Source organism: Equus caballus, chromosome 26 (assembly GCF_041296265.1).
Source record: "Equus caballus isolate H_3958 breed thoroughbred chromosome 26, TB-T2T, whole genome shotgun sequence".
NCBI classification, from domain to species: domain Eukaryota; kingdom Metazoa; phylum Chordata; class Mammalia; order Perissodactyla; family Equidae; genus Equus; species Equus caballus.
In genome coordinates, this window is record NC_091709.1 from 40881348 (window position 1) to 40901342 (window position 19995).

General features: G+C 43.9%; 1 protein-coding gene across 2 annotated transcripts in view; it reads right to left on the bottom strand.

Annotated features, from left to right (window-relative positions):
* Positions 1-19995, bottom strand: part of KCNJ6 (potassium inwardly rectifying channel subfamily J member 6) — a 268323-nt gene that overhangs the window by 61961 nt on the left and 186367 nt on the right. The gene's annotated exons all lie outside the window — the stretch shown is intronic.

Genomic DNA, 19995 nt, shown 5'->3' on the forward strand with positions numbered 1-19995 from the left:
TGAATTGTGTTTAAAGCTCTTCGGTTTAAACAGAATAAGAGCAAGTACAACCTCCTCAGCTGGAGCAACCCCTCTTCCTGCACTTATTGGTTGTAACAATAATGCCCTTGTCCATGACACCCTTTTAGTAGAAAACTCTGGAAAATGATGGGAGTGTGGGGACCAATATGAGCCATGTCTTGATTGGACATACTACCTTCTCCTGGTTCTGACAGGACTTTGGGGCTCAGTGGTCAAACACTTCGGTCTCCCCAAAATACAGAGTTTAGACTCTGGCTTTGGAGTGAATTCGGCAGATGGGAGAGCACTTACAATTCACTTTCAAAGAGACACAGCGTATGGACAATTTGACATTCTCTAAGAAACGCATCTCCCATTGAGATCCACTATTACCCAATGACATGCCAAGAAACCATCTATTTAGCCCAAATTCCCAAAGTCACTTCCCTCAAATAAGTGTTTATTTAGTTGAAGTTAGAATAAAAGAGCTGGACTAGATTTGTTAAATTTTACTCTTAATATAGATACTAAGAAAGGATAGCTTTTTATACAAGTCTTTATTTGTGTTGTAAACAACCACAATGAAACTAATTCTGTAAGCAACCTTGTAAAAATGGTCTCATTAATGACTAGCCACACTCTGTTTATGTTCCTTCTTGTTTTCCAGCGTTTATTAAAAGATTTAATGGATAGGGAGAAACATTCCTGTGATACTTTCTATTTTGACAGCAGGAAATTAATAACATTAATCCAATTTGGAAATCTATCAGATCAGCTCTTTAAATGTCATAATTTTTCCTTTTGAATTAGATGGTACTGAGGGCTGTGTTGTAGGTATTTTCTTGCTTCTTGAAGATAGAATTGATATTTGAGGCAGTACGTAAGAAATGACTAGTTTAACATATATAATGGGGAATAAATACTGCTGTTTCTTGATTGATGTCACCCATTGGGAGATGGTGTCTCAACTTCCTCTTTGACAAGGAGGTGGCCCGAGGGTCTGCCTGAGCTGGAGAATGAAGGAGCATGTAGGTCTAGGCCATGACGGATGGGTCCACAAGACATAGTCCTGACGGAGGGCTTGGGAATTATAGCGACGGTCCAAATGGCCAAATCCCATGGGCAAGACACAGGTCTGAGAAGAGGCCGGGCAAGTCAGGCTGCGCGGCTCTGGGGCTGGACAGGAGATGGGCAGGGCAACCGCACGGGTGGGTGGGAGCTTTGCATGGGGCCATTGGGCCTTTCTGGGGGCAGGTACTTGCCCCGAGAACCTGAAGCACCTCAGACAATAGTAGGTGGGAGGGATTGTGGGAGGGTGGATGACGTAGAACAGTTAATAATGCAAAATGGATCGATGTGTGATTTACGATAAAGACAGAAACATTATTGGATGAATTGGAACAGAGCTCCCAGACCCGTAGATGAACAATGCTACCTAACAGCACCCCTCCTGCCAGAGGGGCATGAAAGGTAAGTGTAGAGAAGGTTCTGGAAGGAGAAAGGTCCAAGCCGGGGAACAGATGTGACATGCCCTGGATTCCAGCCTTGGGTAGCCGTGTGCCCTCAGGCTTTTCCTGAAGGCATTTTCTTTGAAGAAGACAACTGGACCCACAGATGGCCCGTTGTGTGTTTCTGTCATTGGTTCTCACCAGGACAGTGACTTGGCACCTCTGCACAGACCCTTGAGCTTCCCACCCTGGATGGCTCTTTGCTCAACGACAAGTTCAGATGGTCCAACAAACATAGAAGGAGTGTGGACGGCTTTGGGGACGGTACGATGGGGCACTTCAGGACTTTTCTATGCTGCCTGATTATGGAATAGCGAGCCAAGCACATTTTGCTTTACATAATTGTAGATAAAGGGCAATTAATCAAGTCATAGGTGTGGCCCTTATTCCATTTCAGCCCACAGAATGGTAGGCTCTGCATTCTAGGTGTCAGTGGAGTGTGGGGAACATCTGTGAAGGCTGAGCACTCCTAGCGAGGATGAGAACACTGTGTCCATTTATTAAGACTCTGACTTGGTCCACTGAGGATATAAGCAGTTTACATAGTGTAATGGACGGAATTGTGCCTCCTCCAATCCAGATGTTGATGCCCTAAGCCCCAGTGGGATTCTACCTGAACACAGGACCTATATGGAGGTGATAAGGTTAAATAAGGTCATAAAGGTGAGGCCTTAATCAGTAGGACTGATGTCCCTCTAAGAAGAGGAACAGAGCTCCCTCTCCAAGCACACACAGAGGAAAGGCCACGTGAGGACACAGGGAGAAGGTGGCCGTCTACAAACCAGGAAGAGAACCCTCACCAGAAACCCAGCTGCCACCACTTTGATCTGGGACTTCCAGCCTCCAGATCTGTGAGAAAACACATGTCTGTTGTTTGAGCTGCCCGGCCTGTGGTATTTTTTATGGCAGACTGGATGACTAATGCAAATAGCATATAAATGGCAACCGTCATGATGGGGGTGATGCTACAAAGGGAAAACCACCTTGGGAGGGGTCATCAAAAGCACCAGGAATGAGGCATTATGAAAATGTACATCATAATGACGTGCAGCCTTGCTATACGAATGGCAAATTTGGTTCTAGGCATTATTGCAACAACAAGGGAGACATGGCTAGTTACAGAAGTTACACAGCATCCATTGTATGAGCGGAAATCAATTGCTAAGCAAAAGTTCAACTATTCTTGGTGCTATGACTCCTGAGAGTTTGTAATGAGGTAGTGGGGTGTTTGTGTCTGTGGGGGTTGTGAACTGTAGTCAACACCGCCTTCTAGCAGACATGGGTCAGTTTCACGGGGCTGGTTTTACACCATGCAGCTCAATAAAAACCTTCTGCAGTGGGCTGCTAAGTACAAGGGCATTCTCTGCTCCTCTGGTGGGTGCAAAACCTGGGTTTTAGATGCTCTGGAAGAATATAGGGACCGTGTGACTGCATGCAGTTCTCCCCAAATGTCTCACTCCAGACCAACTTTCTGATAAATATTGGAAGTGATGAGCCTGAGATTTCTCCCTAACAAGTTTCTGGAGTGCAGTGTTTTTGAGCCACTGGTTTAGTTTAGATACATACACTTAGCAGCCTGTGGAGCTGGGGAAGAACTGACCTTCTCTTCTGTAACTGGAGGAGCCTAATAGGAATATGTGTTCTGCACACCTAGGACCTGGGTCTTAGCTCTTAAAGACCATTCTCTACCAAAAGGAATGAAGAAGAGTCTTTGGAGAAATGTCTGATTCTACAGCTGGGACTGGTAAATTACCAGGTGAGCCTGGAACATCTTTTTGTGCCAGTATGGAAAGAAGAGCACAAAAAATCATGGGGAAATATTCAAAGACAAGAAGTGTGCCTGAAGGGGATCCCACTGGCCAAATCTGGGGTAACTGGAGCATCACAAATAAATAATGATAGCAGCAGATTGTAATTCATTGAATAAAATAAGAGTCAACGAGTCCATACTGATATAAATAAATAGATAAGTAATGGAGGGAGAAAAGCACTTCCTTAGGTTTGAAAGCTAACACACGAATATAGAAAGAACTGTGGAGTTAGAAAATCACCTATTGGCAACTATCTTAGTAATAGTTGATTCAGGCAAGAATCAGCAATGGATGCTGAAACGAAAATTTGAGGAGGGGAACAGGATGTTTACACCATCTCAAAGTGTCTACCCACAAGATACTTTTTACAAAGTGAAAAATAACAACTTTACAGTGGAGAACCTTGGTAGGCACCCCCTCAACCAGTGGTTGAAGTTAACATCACCCCCATTGGGAAAAGCAGGCATCATGTGCCTCCTGATATGAGGCACTGAGAAGGACACAGCATCACTTCTATTGTATTCTTGACAAAAATGCCTAACCTGAATCTCATCATGAATAAATGTGAGAAAAATCCAAATCGAGGGACATTCTACAAAGTGCCCTATACTCTTCAAAAAAGTCAATGTCATAAAAGTTAAAGACAGACAGATGAGCTCCCTAGATTATAGGAGATTAAGAGACATGACAACAAAGTATGATCTGGGATTTTCTTTGACAATAAGAGAAATTATTTGGAAAATTGGTAAAATATTAATCAAGTCTGTAGATTAGATAATAGCATCATATCAATATCAATTTTCTGATTTTAATGATTATACTGTGATTTTGTAAGATTGTTTTCACATTTACAAAATATACACTGAAGAATTTAGGGGTAAAGTGGCATCATGTCTACAGTTTGCTTTCAAATGATTAAAAAATCTCAAATGCATATACACGTATGCACACATGTATCAATGTTGGTATCTGTACCTAGCTCTAGAGAGAATGGTCAAGCAAATGTGGCAGAACGTGGGAGATTGTTCCTGCTGCCCCTGACATGATATAGCATGAATGACAGGATCGATTTGAGAATCTGAAACGGGTTAGCCATGTTGAGCATCTATAACTAAACTCATAACCAATTCTGGTTCCAACACTTGTCAAATTGTCCCCCAAGAATTCCTGGCATGGTTTGGATCCATAGAGGCAGGTGAGGAGGTACACTGACAGGTCTCCGAGCCATCACCAGCATACGCTGTGGTTTTCATGTGCTCAGAATGGTGCCAAGGGGACGAGGGAGAGAGAAGACCAGATTAGAGTCTTAACAGCATGTATTCCAGTCTACTTGGGAGATGACAATGACACTCCGGAAAGTAGGAGACAGTACAGGACCTGATTAGAGATGAGAACACAGGCCTGGCTTCACCATGCGAGGGCCTCATGGAGGAGGTGGCATGTGTTGGACTTTATAAGATGTGGGGAATTCTGATTGGTTGGGGAAAAGGAGCCGCAGAAAGCAGTATGAGAAAGACAGAACAAAAGCCAGCAAGGAGAGAACTTGAGGCTTCCCTATGTCGGTTTTTCTAGCAAAATCCATTCTAGGGAAAATGATTTTTATTAAGAAAATTTCCTATGTGCTACTGTTATTCAAGAGTTTGTTACAACTATTCTGATCCGAGATCCTGTGATTAGATAGAAATAGAGCCAAAGCACATCTGTGGGTCTTTATAAGGTCTTCCCACCTCTCATAGTTGGTTGGGTCAGTGACTAGAAAGGTTGAACAATATCACTTGAGCGCCTTGTTGACAGCAAGCTGTTCTGGATGAGTGGAGGCATTTCTGACGAGTTTGTTAGGGACATCTTTCTGTGAGGACAGTCCCATAACTGCCTGATAGAGGGCAGGGCTGTGTTGTGTTGTGTGGATGTGTAATTTATACCAAGGTTTGAGTGCTTTCATTGATGGCCACGTTGACATTCCACTCGGCCTCGGAAGAAAATGGGGGTGGACGCAGAGGGGAGTTTGGACAAAGAAAGTCTCTTTCGGGTTGGAATGGGTTTAGTACCTTCAACCTCCAAATGAATTGATTTAAGAATAATGTTGGGACCAGCCCCAAGGTGGAGTGGTTAAGTTTGAGTGCTCTGCTTTGGTGGCCAGGGGTGCAGACCTACACACTGCTCATCAAGCCATGCTGTGGTGGCATCCCACACAGAAGAACTAGAACGACCTACAACTAAGATATACAACTATGTACTGGGGCTTTGGGGAGGAAAATAAAAAAGAGGAAGATTGGCAACAGATGTTAGCTCAGGGCCAATCTTCCTCACCAAAAAAGCATACCCTAAAAAAAAAAAGAATAAATGTTGCTGTGAGAAGAGTTGGGAAATTTAGCTAGTGGGAGTGCTTTTCACCCAAAGGAGAACTGAGCAAGCAAAAAAGGAAGAAGGAGAGGCAGTGCAAACATTCATAAAACAATAACACATTCTTTAATTTTTTTTCTTTAAAATATGATGTTAATGATAGTACTGTTTACCGATGAATCTCTGCTTTGGAACAGAAGTTCTATTTTTAGCTCTCTCTCAAAGGTCAAGAAACCTCTGCTCCCTGTTACATTCTCATTCTGGGGCGAATGCAAATGCCAAGGGCAGATGCAAATGATTTCATTTCTCCGTGGATTGTGGCTGCCTCCCCTTCTCCTGGGAGGTACCGTGCTCATTGCTGTCACTGGCAACGATTATGCAGAGTACATCTGAAGTGCAATTCTGGCCGAGAGTATGAGGGGAGCGCTCCTGTACCCAATGGCCCACCTTCCCATTTAAAATGCTCCCTTTATAGAAATTATTCCACTTTCCATTGTAATTTGCTTTCATGTCGGTCCATCACCTAGAATAGGAGAGAGCTAAAAGCGCTTTTGACATTTTTAAATGGTTGAAGAAAAACCAAAGAAGGATAATATTTTATGACACGTGAAAATTACAGGTGTCCATATATAAAATTTTATGGAGACATGGCCACGCTCGTTTTTAAACTTACTGCCTGTGGCTGCTTTCGCGCAATGTCGGCAGAGTTGAGCAGTTGTGACAGAGACTGTCACGAAGTCTAAAATGTTTACTACCTGGCCCTTCACAGAAAATATTTTGCCAATCCTCTGCTCTAAAATGCAAGTTCCCTAAGGGCAGGACTGTGTTTTTGTAACTTTGCACGAATGCCAGGCACATGGAAGGTTCTGGAAAATCCTTGCCTGCAGACTGAGTACACCTCAGCCTCAGAGGCCTTGCCTGTGGAGTTTTTACCCTCAGAGAGGCCTCTTAGAAGGCCTCAGAGGCATGGTGGTGTCTGGATTCAGCATCCGCCCTCATCTTCCATCGCTGCAGTGGGTGAGGGTTATATAGTGAGAGACTCTGCTTTATTTATGGATTAGAAGCCTAAGTCAAGGGGTCTCCCTTTCTCCACTCTTCTGAGAGATTCGCTTGTTTCTTTGGCAGAAGGGAGGAGATCTGTGAGCAGAATCAGACATCAGAGGGAAATTTCCCCGAAAGCCGGGAGGGACACTTGCTCCAGGAGTCCACTTCTGGCCTCGGCGAGTCCCCAGTGGACTAGACCTCTTTAAAAAGGGCCACAGGGCTATTTCTACTTGGCAGAGGCTCTTGTGTGATTCGAGACCGAATTCTGGGACATATTTGCCTTTGGATCTCTGCTTGAAACTATCTGTATTTATGTCGGATGGAGTTTATAAGATGCATGGTGAATATTGGATGGGGGAAGAATCCTGTAGTGTAAACAAGCTCTTTTAATCAAACATGTCTTTAATTTACAAATTAAATGGCATGAGAACCTGCATGGGGAAGGCGGGTGCTGCCCTTGGCTCCTGGTAGAGTCCAGATAACATGGCGCCAGGTGACAAGAAAATGCTTCAGAGGGTCGGAGACACATCCAGGAAGTCAGAGCTTGCTGTTTAAAAACCATTTATGTACTCATCCCTTTTATAGAGCACCCACCACGTGCAAGATTGTGCTAATTGTCAGGAATAGAAAGAAAGACATAATCTTTGTCCTCAAAAATGTAGAGTCTGTTGGCAACACCTAGCCATGTGATCAATCAGACACAATACGGTGAGACGTCGCAGAAATTTGTAAAAAGGCAGGGGAAGCAGAGAGCGAGGCCTCTTGAGCTTGCCAAGCAACCAGAAAGATTTCAAGGGGGACAGCGTTGGCAGGGGGACTTAGTGGGTGAGTAGGAGTTATCGGGAAGGGAAACCGGGGAAAATATTCTAGGCAGAGATAATGTCACAGCACATGGGCAGGCCAGAGGCACAATGACCCATGGTGTGTTCAGGAATTTCAGCAGCATATGCATGTAAGGGGGAAAGTGACAGGGCATCTGGACAGGTGGCATGGCTGTGACATGCAAAGAAGATTGGTCTTTATTCCTCAGCTACTCAGAACCTACTGAGAATGTCTGAGCTGGGGAGTGAGGGCATGGGATTTGTGGGTTACAGAGTTTATTCTGACAATTGCGAGGAGGCCAACTGCGGAAACGGGAGTCTACAGTCAGGGAAGCTGGAATGGAAGCAGTGTGAGGCAGGCGGAGGGAGCGGCTGCGTGAACCAGTGCAGTGGCCAAGATGCTGGAGAGGAGAGGATGTTTGGATACCAGAGACAAGCGTGAGATGGAACAGACAAGCTTAACCAGGGCTGCCATATACGGTTGTGCAGATTGTCACTACTTCTAAAGGGTAGAGATTTGTATATTTATTACATGAATTTCCCAGCAGATGGCAGTAGAGTGTCTTGAGGAGGGACGCCTTTTCCTCATTTGCACAAAGTAGCCCTATGGGCAAGCAGCGGTCCAGCGCTTGGGGAACCCTTGGGAGTAAGACTGCAGAGCCCAAGGGAGGGAAGAGCATTAGACGACAGCCAGGTTTCTGACTCGGGCAACTGGGAGCCTAAGTGGTTCCATTCATCAAGGTGGAGGGAGCAGGTATGAATTTAGGACAAGTTATAATTAAGGCACCTGAGAATCAATTAGATGGAGACGTCCAGGACACAGTTAGCTGTCTAGTTCTGGTGCCAAGAGGCAGGGTTGGGTTGTTCTGGGAGGATGTGCAGAAGGAAGTGAGGAGGGCCCTGGATAGAGTCCTGGGAGCCGCTGAGATTTTCAATGGCCACTAGAGGAAGGGAGGCTTGAAGGAGATTGAGAAGGGGTGGCTGGGACTGGTTCCTGGGGTGATCCCCTTGGAAGGAGGGAGAGGCTTCAGGCTGACAAAGACCAGGTTGAATTTTGTGTGTGTGTAATTTTAAATGACTCCAGACTCTTTCTCTAGTGCTTTAGGGACCAATCTGGTCTGTGACCATATAGGATGTCTCACTCATTCCTTCTTCTATTCATTTATTCTGCATGTACATATTTATTCAGTGCCAGGGACTGTTCTGGGAACTGGGAACACAGCAAAGAGCAGGGCAAGGCACAGCTGTCATGGAGCTTGCATTCTAACTGCTAGTAAAGAAGTCAACAAGATAACTGGTGACAAGTTCCACACAGCGTGATGAATGCACGGTGATCGGAGCTGGTGTCTGTCAGGTGGTCAGAGAAGAGCTCCCTCAGCAAGAGCTCCGTGCTCACGATGGAAAGCCTGTGTGGCTGCCGCCTGGTAATCAGGTGGGAAAGTGGTTGGAGCTGAAATCAGACAGGCCAGAAGGGCCTTGTAGGCCATGGCAAGGAATCTGGATTTTCCAAGTGAGTGGGAATCCACTGGAGGGTTTTAAGCACGGGAATGACTTGCTCTGGTCCACATTTATTAAGAGCACCATGACTGCTCTGTGCAAAACGGACTCTGTAGGGTGGTCAAAGTAAAGCTGGGGGACCTGGTTGAACGCCATTGCCTCCACATTATGACGACTTAATCTGGGTGGTAGCCATAGAGGCAGGCATATTTTAGAGGTCATATCTATGGAACTTCTGGATGGTAAGGGAGGGAGGTGAATCAGGGATGCTGCTGCAGTTTTTGATGTAAATCGCTGCGTGGTTGGTAGGACATTCATGAACATGGGAAAAATGGAAAGGGGAACAGATTCTAGGTGATTCTGGAACCTCTAGTTTCTGCTTTGCCCACGTTAGTTGTACAAGCTTGTTGGGCATCTAGATAGGCATGCCAAGTATGCACCTGGATCTTTAGGGAGAGCTCAGGGGAGAGGTTAGGCCTAGAGATAGAAATTAGATGTCACATGCAAAAAAGATGGTAATGAAAGCCAAGAGCCTGGCTGAAATCTCTGAGAGGGAAAACGGAGAATGGGAGTCTGGATGGAATGCGCTCTGAGGATTTGGGGAAAGGAGAAAGAGCTTGCAGAGGAGATGGAAAAGAGCTTTCAGTGGAGGAGGAGGGAAATCAGAAGAAGTGAGGAACGCTGGAGAAGAAAGGCTGGGGAAGGAGGCAAAGTCGTCAACTGTGTTAGTGCAGAGAGGCCAAGTAGGACAGGAATAGATGCGTGGCCTTTGGAGGTGGCAGGATGGACATTGTTGGTGAGTTTCAGTGATGTGCTAGGAATGGAAGCCCATTTGGATGGGAAGCAAAAAAGTGTCAATGGAGATGATCCTCAATTCTTTCTAGAAGTAATGTGGGAAGGAGAGTCGAGAAATGGATGGTACTGGAAAAGGACACGATGCCAAGAGAAGAATAGTTTTGTTTTTGTTTGTTCTTGAAGATGGTAGATATTAGGGAATGTTTTTATGTTGATGGAAATAAACTATTAAGAAAAAAATTGATGATGGAGGAAAGAAAGAAGATGGTGATGCCTAAAAGTTGTTGTGTAGGTTGGAGGATGGGATCCAGACTTGGCCCTGGATTGAACGGGAGGGGAGACAGACAGGGGTTAAAGGCCCAGGTGGGGTGGGAATACGGCCCTGTGAGGATGGCAATGCTCCAGTCTGATTGTTTCCATTTTCTCAATTAAGTGGGAAGCCAGGTTGTTATCTAAGAGGGAGTGTTGTCGGAGGATTGAAGAGAGAGGAGAAAGTGGAAATCATGATTTTGGTGGATGGGAAAATAAACCCACTAAGCATTTAAATTTAAATGCATACTCCTTGGATGCATCCACGGATTTAGTTTCATCATGAGACCCTAGGGTGGGACTTGTGAGAGGTACTGAATTTTTGTCTAACATCTTCTCTGTCTCCTGTCCACTGGGCTGCTGCCTTACCAGGTTATGGATGCTCATTGTTCATGACATCCCTCCTTCCACCTGGCTGAGCATGTATCAGACTGAACTCAAGGGAAGAAATGCCACTGTGTCATTCTACCCTTCAATGTGGCAGTAGAAGACACTTTGCTGACATGGCAACTCAAAGTGCCCTCATCTGGCCTCTTCACTGCCAGGAATGGGCATTTCCAGCCATAGGTGAGGCGTTTGCTAATTCATCTACCAAACATGGGGTGTGACTCTCTGCCCAGATCCCTCCAGCAGTGCAGGCTGTGATGCTGTATTGGAAACATCCTTGCCTTTCCTTGCTCTTGGCCTGATTTGTTGATGGCCAATCAATCTGCCTCGTCACATGTAATCTTGAGCCATCTGTCATTGGCCTAGTGAACGTGACCACTTTCTTCCCCTGGCGTTGGGGGCTGACATGGGGTCTGCAGGTTAGGCTGAACCCACTGAGGTCCCTCTGGGTGAACACAAAGGAATCATGCTGGAAAGACCAGAGAATTGTTTGGAAATCTTTTTTGCCCACGTTGGTCCTTGTGGATTCTTAAGAGCTTCTGCAAGGATCACGGGCCACATGATTTTTGTTCCCCTTGGGTTTTACACTTTTTCCTACTATGCTTGGGGAGACAGAAAATATATACAACCAAGTATCTAAAGCAAATAAAGGACTTTATTACCACTTCAGCTCTCTGAGTTGTACTAAATGTACTTAATTGCAGGCCTGTGTAAACGTAGCCTTAGTCCCCTTGAGCTTCAGTCTTTAGTCTGTCTCCTTGGTGCTCCCTACTGTGTGTTCTTCTCTAATGTCATTACCCATCAGCCCCTCCTTTATCCATCAGCTTTCACAGGTTTCTATCAATATTCATCCTGTACAAAATATGCTTGAGGCAATGTAAAAGGAAATGTATTTTCCTAGAAAATATGCTTTATTAAAAGCTTCTAAGGATGGCCTCAGTGACCAGAGAAAAATGATCACCCTCCTCAAACACAATAAAGGGTCTTGGATATTTTGCATTGAAATAGAAATCCAAACGGGGTTTAATTAAGCTGGTCAAAGCCTAAACCCTTTTGTTACAGTGCTTTCTGACAGGGAGTTCAGAGTTAAAATTGATTCTTCCCTTTTAATGGTAAACTTTATTTTTTCCTCCCCTAAGGGTTTGCAACCTGGCTGTTTGGTTGCACGTTGGGTTATACTTGGCACTGCGCCAGGCCATTTTGGATGGGGTTGGCCCAGAGCGTCAGCTGGCGCTGTCACCGGGTAGGATTGAATTGGTTAGAATCTGAGAGGATGAGCCAGCAGGTGCCCGTTCAAGAGACTCAGTGCCAACTGTTACGCAAGGGCAGCGGCCCCTGCCCGTCTCCTGTGGTCAGGTGAGGTGAGCCTCATGGAGAAGCAGAGGCCAGTGACCAAAAGAGAATATATCATCGAGCCGTAATTGTCAGTGCACTAATGAAATGTAATCAATAACCCGACTTTAAGTGAGCTTTTGTGTGCTACGCCTCCTCTTGAGAGGAACAGGAGCAGACGGATTGGGAAGGTGGGCAGCCCTGACGTGGAATCCTGGCTTTACCACTTCACCACCTGGGTAACCCTGGGCAAGTTACTCTCTCCCCAGCTCCCCACTCAAGAGGCAATCTCCTCGTTTGTTAAATGAGGATGGTACCTACCTTTCAGAATGGTTTTGAGGATTGAAAGTAATCTATGTAAAGCATCTCATAAAGTAATTGGCATCCAATAGACTCCTAAGGAATGATGGATGAGACTATTATGATCCATAGAATTACTGACTCACTCTCTAAATTTATTGAACACTTACTGTGTACCAGCCCCCATGATGAGTGACTTGCATGTATTATCTCACAGAATCTTCTTGTAAATATAAGCATCATTCCCATTTTTCAGAATACAGAAAGAGGTTTGGTGAAGTTAGGGAATGTGACGTGCCCAACCACAAGCAGAGTCAGGAGTGGGGACAGAATTTGAATTCAGCCTGCCTGACCTCAAAGTCTTAACCAGTGAAGACAGGATTTAAAGGAGGGACGAGAAGTTCTGCAAAGTAGCTACCCACAGATTCAGTTCATGGCAAGTCTGGAGCTAGTAGCTGTATACAACTGGCAACTTGTCAAAATGTTAGCATGATATTTTGTACAGGCAAGTAGACTAGATTTCACCTTGGTAATGAACAACCCAAATTTCAGTGGCTTAACCCAACATAAGGTTATTTCTCAGTCATGCTACATGTCGCAAGTGACTTGACAAGGGTCCACTCTTCAAAGCCAGTCAAAGTCCAGGATGACGGAGGTTTCACCATGACATGTGTTTTCCTGAGAACCGTAGAAGAGGGAAGGGAACATCACACTTGAGCTTGTAAAGTTTCCACCAGAGTGATACTAATGGCTAATGCTTATGCTGCTGGGATGAGTGTGTCACATGGCCATGCCCAACAGGAACAGGGAAATGTCATCCTAACATGTGTCTGCAAGGATGGAAGCTGGACCTATTTGGTGAAGAACACTAATGACTACCGCACATTTTAAACCCTGACTTGCAATAAGTTTTTAATTCAATCTGCTGGTTTTCAAAACCACTTGGGTATCTGTGGTAGACTGTACTATTTTGTTCTCAATTATTTATTCCAAGTCTCTGGATAGAATTTGTTTCCCCATTCCATGGACATCAGGCACCACTGTACGACTTGCTATGACTAATAAATGGTGAGCAGAAGTAAGGCATTCTGCCATTTCTCTGTTTTCTCCCTGCCATGAGAATGGCATGTTCTGCATAGGGCTGCTCCTTCAGTCTGCATCCTGGAGGAAAGAGGATGTGAAAATAGCCACAGCTGACACGTACTGTGAATGAGAAATAAACCTTTGTATTTTAAGCTCTTAGAGTTGTTTGTTACTGCAGCACGACTTAGCCAAAGCAGACTGTGACAGTATCTTTATCATTCTTAGTAAGTAGAGAACAACGGAATTGGCTACATAGAAATTCACCTTTACTGTCCACTTTGTTGAGAAGTAGATCTATACTTTAAAGCAGAAGTATCTATAAGGACTTATTATGTAAGTAAATCATATTCACTTGAGTTAACAGCACAAAAATACATTCTGCAAATTGGGGCATCAACTGATACCTCAGAATTCTTATGGAAAACCCTAGGAGAAGAATTGGGAACATAGAAATATTGTTTTCAAATGCAGTCCTGTCCTCACTGAGCAGTTGCCTTGGAAGACCCGAGAATAATCTATATTCTTGTCTACTTTGGGCAGAAATTATAATGATGAAATGTTACTATCTATAGCAACGCAAAGTCTTGTCTGAGTCCGGTGATCCTCATTAATTCCAGTCCCATCGATTTGCAGTTTATGGTAGGTAACTGGGGCAGAGGCCAGGCTGGCATTTACTCTCGTGTTGTGAGTGTGCATTTCTTCTACTGGCTGTCACAGGTTAGCATTTGCCATTTTGACTCTTTAGAGCGCCTTCGGAGGGGAGTCATTTGTCATTCTATGTGGAGGCACCAGCTGCAAGGTCCCTGGAAACAGTGGAGCCACTCGCTGGGATCGTCCATCCAGAATGCTGAGTTTCCCATCCTCACAAAGCTTTGCTCTCCATCTACTGCCTTCCACCTGTGCAGTCTATGGGGGAAGAAGTAATCTGATCTAGTAGAATGGGGGACGTTGAAAGGTCACCAGTGAGGTAGGTATCATTATTGTTCTCATTTTAGAGAGACAAAAGGGAGGCATAGAGAAATTAATTAAGCAAGCCAGGAAGTGTAGCAACTGTGGTTTGAAGCCAGGATGGTTTGATACTATAAATGACACAAGGAATCGTAGTTAAGCTGAGCTATAGCTAAGAGAGATTTCTTTTAAAAAAAGAGGTGTACTAAATAACCAATATAACAAACCATATTTGTAAGTGGGTTGGAGTAGGACAGAGGAGCAAGGCATACTTAACTGGGGAAGAAGCACCTCTGGCTGTTTAGCTATTTAGCAGATGTGTGTGTGTGTGTGTGAATAATTTACATGGTTTTCCCCAAAGAGCCTCTTCTGGTCATTAGAAATTGTTGGGCAGAACTGCTTAACTGGTGACAAGCTGTCAGCACTCCTATTACTGAATGCTCTACAAAATAATAAAATTCTATTTGTTTAAGAATATGCTAATTAGAGGCTTCCCACTCTTGGCCACTCATCTCTTAACTTGAATGGTGCAATTTCTTCCCAATACGCGTACTGACTTTAGAATTTGAGCCAAAGCTAACTTTTCGATGCTAGTCCAATTTTCTTCTTGGGTTTGAATTCTACTTGTGTATATCGTGTGACCATCATTGCCCTCTACGGAACACCTGTTTTAGTAGCTCCTCATGGCCATTTGGAGAAGGAAGGGCAAGGGGTTTCCTGGTACTGGTGTTTTAATAATGAAAATGTTCTCATTATTCAGTATTTTGGTCTTTTCAAACACAATAATATATGGTGAACTTGATGCACTGCCTTCTAAATTATGGGACTCTAAATGACTTCTAAATTATGGGAAACATTTAACAGAATTACTGTATTCTTCCTTTTAGAGGGGTGGTGGAAAAGTTTAAAACTGTATGTGTGCTTTATAGCCTCCAGCCTTAGATTGTTAGCACATTTGGTGAACCAGAACACAGTGTCCCCAAACTGCTGAGGATCACAAAATGTTTACCATATTTGGGAAGCAGCTGTCATCAGTTTTCATCCAGCCAATGACACTACTAGGGTATATTATGTTGAGGTGGACATTTTAGAAGGGAGCCTTGAATAAATCACTTGAACCTAATGCTCAAGGAGGAAAGGATAGTTGGATTTCTTGATGTTGATGAGTGGTAGATTTCCATCTAGGAAAAAATTAATTCATGTGTTTTGAATTTTTTTCATTACTCCTCATAGAGATTTGCCAGGAGATTTTCACCCAAGTTCTTAGCATTTCAGATCTCATCAGTTAACTCTCTTCCCAGGCTAGGTAGTTGGAGTTATAACTCTTAAGAGAAAAATAGTAAATCCAGAGATAATGGCTTGCCAATGGAGGGATTAGCAGTAACTTCCCAAAAGGAGAAAATAAGATTTGAAAAATATAATGGCTATGAAATATCATTGCTAGAAACAGTTTAAGAGTACTATAATGCCAACCCTCAACCATTTTACCTGAGAAATGCCACTTTTTCAAACTCTGTGATCTCATGTTCTCCCTTATTATAGTGAAGAGGCATTTTGATTATAGCAAAAACAGGTACTCGGAAATCAGATCTGACAGAACATTATATGTCTTGTAGACAATGCTTACTTAATTTCAACTTCCGAACTATTTTGCAACACATCTCATTTTAATAGATGGTTGTTAAAAATTCATGTGAATGCATAAAGAATTTTAAAGTGAATTGATAACATTGGCGACCAACAGAGAAACCTTAAAGTAAAAGAAGAACTTATGGTGGGAAAAAAGAGAAGACAGCCTGTCCGCACCTTCAACCCGGTCATATTTTTTTGGGTGCATTTCTCTACAGAATCCTCATCAACCAACAGCATTCATGATGCAAAGAGCATGGAACTTGGAGGCTGGACAAGATCATCAGTGGTCTTGGGTTTCAAGTTCCCACTCTGCCAGTGGCTATTTGACCTTAACCAAGTCACTAGTCTTGCTGGGCCTCTATTTCCTCATCTGTAAAGCAAAGGTTGGGTGAAAACTCCTTCAAACTCAGAAATCCTGTGATCTGTGATGTGATTTATGTGACTAAACTCTCTTTGTGTGAATAATGTCATTCTATCAATGGAACCGAGCCTTCCTTTGGTGAAGGACAGTCTGCCTTCTCTTACTTCCGGTCTGATGTACACTCACCCTCTTTCTCGGTAGCTCACAGACATGACTCTTGCAGAGTCAGCTGTCTCCTCATCTATAAAGTGATATCTACTATGTCTTCACTAAGTTGGTTTCCTTCCATCCTCCATTCTATCCAGTTTTCTACGCAGTATTTAAATTTTTCAGAAGTTCTCTTCTTTGATAAAAACTTAAAAGAAAAGAAATAAAACCAAAACAGAGATGGAAGGAACACACAAATTAAGAGGCTTAAAAGAGATCTCAAACAATCACAGTGCGTTAACTTCACCTGGATCCTGATTCAAACAAGCAGATTTGAAAAAAATTAAAAAAGACATTTATGAGACAATTGGAAGTTGGAACACGGTACATATTGGATCTTAAGAAATAATCATTAATTATTTCAGGAGTCATAACGGCGTTGTCGTTATGTTTTAAAAACAGTTCTTATCTTTTAAGGACACATACTGAAATATTTGCAAAAAAATGATCTCATGCTGGCGGGTAGTTAGTGAGTGATGTTATAGAGGGAACAAGTTTGGCCGTGAATTGACAATGACAGAAATTGAATGATGGGTATATGGGAGTTAACTGTACTCTTTGGTCTACTCTTGTGTTTTATAGTTTCCTTAAAAAAAACTGTAAAGAAAAAAGGCTTAATGGGGATTCATCCTAATGAGGCACATTTGCTGAGGTGTTAGAAAGAGCTGCTTGTCATAGTTGCATAATCGTTGGGGGTAAATATGGAAGTTCATCAATCAGAAAGGCTATGGTGAGGAGCTGTTGGCAACGGGCCCAGCTCTGTGTAGCTGTCATCTAGCCTCTAGGCCAATTTGCCCTCTATAAATACCAGTCTTTATGAATGCTTTACTATTTTAATGCACATTTGCCACAGCTGCGGAGCATGTTTGTTTACGTAGCTGTGAACCCTTCTGTAAACATCACTGTCTCAAAATTGCCCATATGTCAGGAACATAAAGGGCTCCCTTTAAAAATATATTTGCAAGATGAGACATGGCCAGTTCCCAGATGTCTGAGTGGCTGGTGTCAGAATTTTCTGGGGTTGGATTCATTTTCAAAAATAGAATCGCATGACCGGAGGGTTCTTGAGAGGTCACCATGAGCATCCTTCTGACTCTGGGCAGGACCAGAGAGAAGCCATCCACCAAGGATGTGGGTCTGTCTTTTGTGGGTGTGAGTCTGTCTTTTATGAGGCCAGAGAACTCACTGAGTGAAGGACTGGGGCCAGGACCCGCAAGGCATCAAGGATGGGCAAGACTCATATCCTGCCTTCAAGGAGCTTACCTCCATTTTCTAGAAATGAGCCTGACTCTGAGCAATGTGACAAAGCAGGCTTGCGTGGTGCAGCTGGCATTGGAATATAGTGCGTCAACAGAGCACCAACTGGCTGGTGCTGTGCCTGAGCACCCAGCAGAAGGACCCCGGTGGTCAGCCTACTGCAGGATAGCTCAGCTCTCCAGAAAACACCATGTCGGATCATTGTGTGTCCACACTGTGCACGACAGGAAGAGGGCACCTTGTAGAGATGGCAGTGTGGGGCTCATCCTTGAAAGAGGCCCACTAACTGAGATCACTGATAGTAGTTTAAGGTCAATTAAGACACTTTTGAAAGAAGGGAAGAGTAAGGTGAAGCCATTTTGTGTCAGTTTGCTGTTTCCATGGCTCCTGACTTCCCATCTAGCCCTACAATGAATAATTAGATCCCTGTGAGTTTATTTTACTCAATGTGCATTCTGTCCACTTTTATTTTTTTCCTGCGGTTTTGACTCATTGAAGCATTCTCCCCCAACAAGGGCCTGTTGAATGCCTATAAATCCCAAGTGTGCTTTTCATTGACAACGAAAAAGCATCCTGCTGAAGCTTGGGAGATCAGACGTGCTGAAAGTGCTGAATTGTATGAATCCTATCAGGAAAAGATCAAGACATGTCCAGCTTCTAGGTAAACCCAGAACTTTCTAGAACACTCCTCCCTCTGCTTTCCAGAAATTAAAAAAAAAACTACTTTTTTCTTTTAGAAAATTAATAGTGGTTGCCTTTTCCCAGGAATGAGGTTCGGGGGCGAGGGGAGAGAGGAGGGGTAAGCCTTTTGATTCTTTTTGCTGGCGACTACCCAGTTTTCTGTAAGAAAGCAGTGGAAAGGCCACAGAATGCTCGAGGGAAGTATCACTGTTAATTACCAAGAAAACAATGTTCCTCTTTTTGGAAAGGCTCGCTCATTACAAGCTGTCATCAGAACGACAGGGTCTGCCTCAGGGAGAATTCTCATTCGGGGACATCACAAAGATAATTCTCTTATACCAGATTTGTTTATTTTTTGAGATTGGGCTTTGGTTTGAGGGAACATGAAGCTCCTGCAATTTGAAGCTCGAGTTAACACCAGCAACCAGAGGGTACATCTTCAGAGGCTTTTGCTTCTTGAGCTCAGAGACCCAAAGGTAACGAGGCTTGTCCATTGCCCTCTCTCATGTCCTAGTGGGAGAGTTTATAGTGAGAAATCTAATATTAAAACTGTGTCAGGAGTGGTCAGTTTATGCCTCCAGAGGCTGGATCTCAGTGGCCACCACTAGGGGGATCACCAGAGTCCCTGTGCTCAGCGAAGGTGGGCGAAGTTTCCGGTTTGTGGGAAACCGACAGGGCTCCCTGTTGCAATTGTTCCTCCCCCTCCCCCGTTCCTCCTCTCTTCTTCCTCCCACTCATGCAACTACTGCCTCAGGAGTCCACTCAAAAGTCAGGCTCAAGGTACAGACAGCCCTGTTCACAGGCACTGCACCTATTTAGCATCTCACAATAATTATTCTGTTATTCTTTAAAGCCATTTTAGAATTAGGTCCATATTCCTTTTGTTCTATGGAAAAGAGCATACTCATATCATTGAGTGCCATGCAAAGTTGTTTACTCATATTTTCATTGTTTGCTGCATTTAAAAAACCTATTGCAGGGGCCAGCCCAGTGGCCTAGTGGTTAAGTTTGCGTGCTCTGCTTTGGCAGCCCAGGGTTTGCTGGTTTGGATCCCCAGTGTGGACCTACACACCGCTTATCAAGCCATGCTGTGGCAGGCGTCCCGCATATAAAGTAGAGGAAGATGGGCATGGATGTTAGCTCAGGGCCAACCTTCCTCAGCAAAAAGAGGAGGATTGGCGGCAGGTGTTAGCTCAGGGCTATCTTCCCCCAAAACAAAACAACAAAACAAAACAAACCTATTGCAAAAGTTTCTACCACCATAAGAGAAATCTGTTAGAGGTTATGACCTTACCTTTTGGGTACAGAGACATGAGACCAATGACTTTCATTTGAAGGGATGACTAGGGTCAGGTTACGGGTTGATGAAGAATTTGGGGCCAGGCAGTTGGCCATGTGTTTTCAGGTTACATAAACCAACCCTGAGCCTCAAGTTGAAGACTTCAAAGCACAGGAGGGCAGATTGTATAACTAAAGAGGATCCAAGGCTCACATCAAGAACTCAGAAGAACAGTGAAGAAAGTCATGAATTAGGGTTCTGGGTTATACTCCTCCTGTGGGGCACTACTGTTAGCTTAAGTCAGAATTTATGGCTCTGTTTTGTGGAACGTTACAGATTAATGTGGCAGAGCCTGCTTTACTTTTGGGATGTATAACACGTGTCAAGTTCAGATATGAGT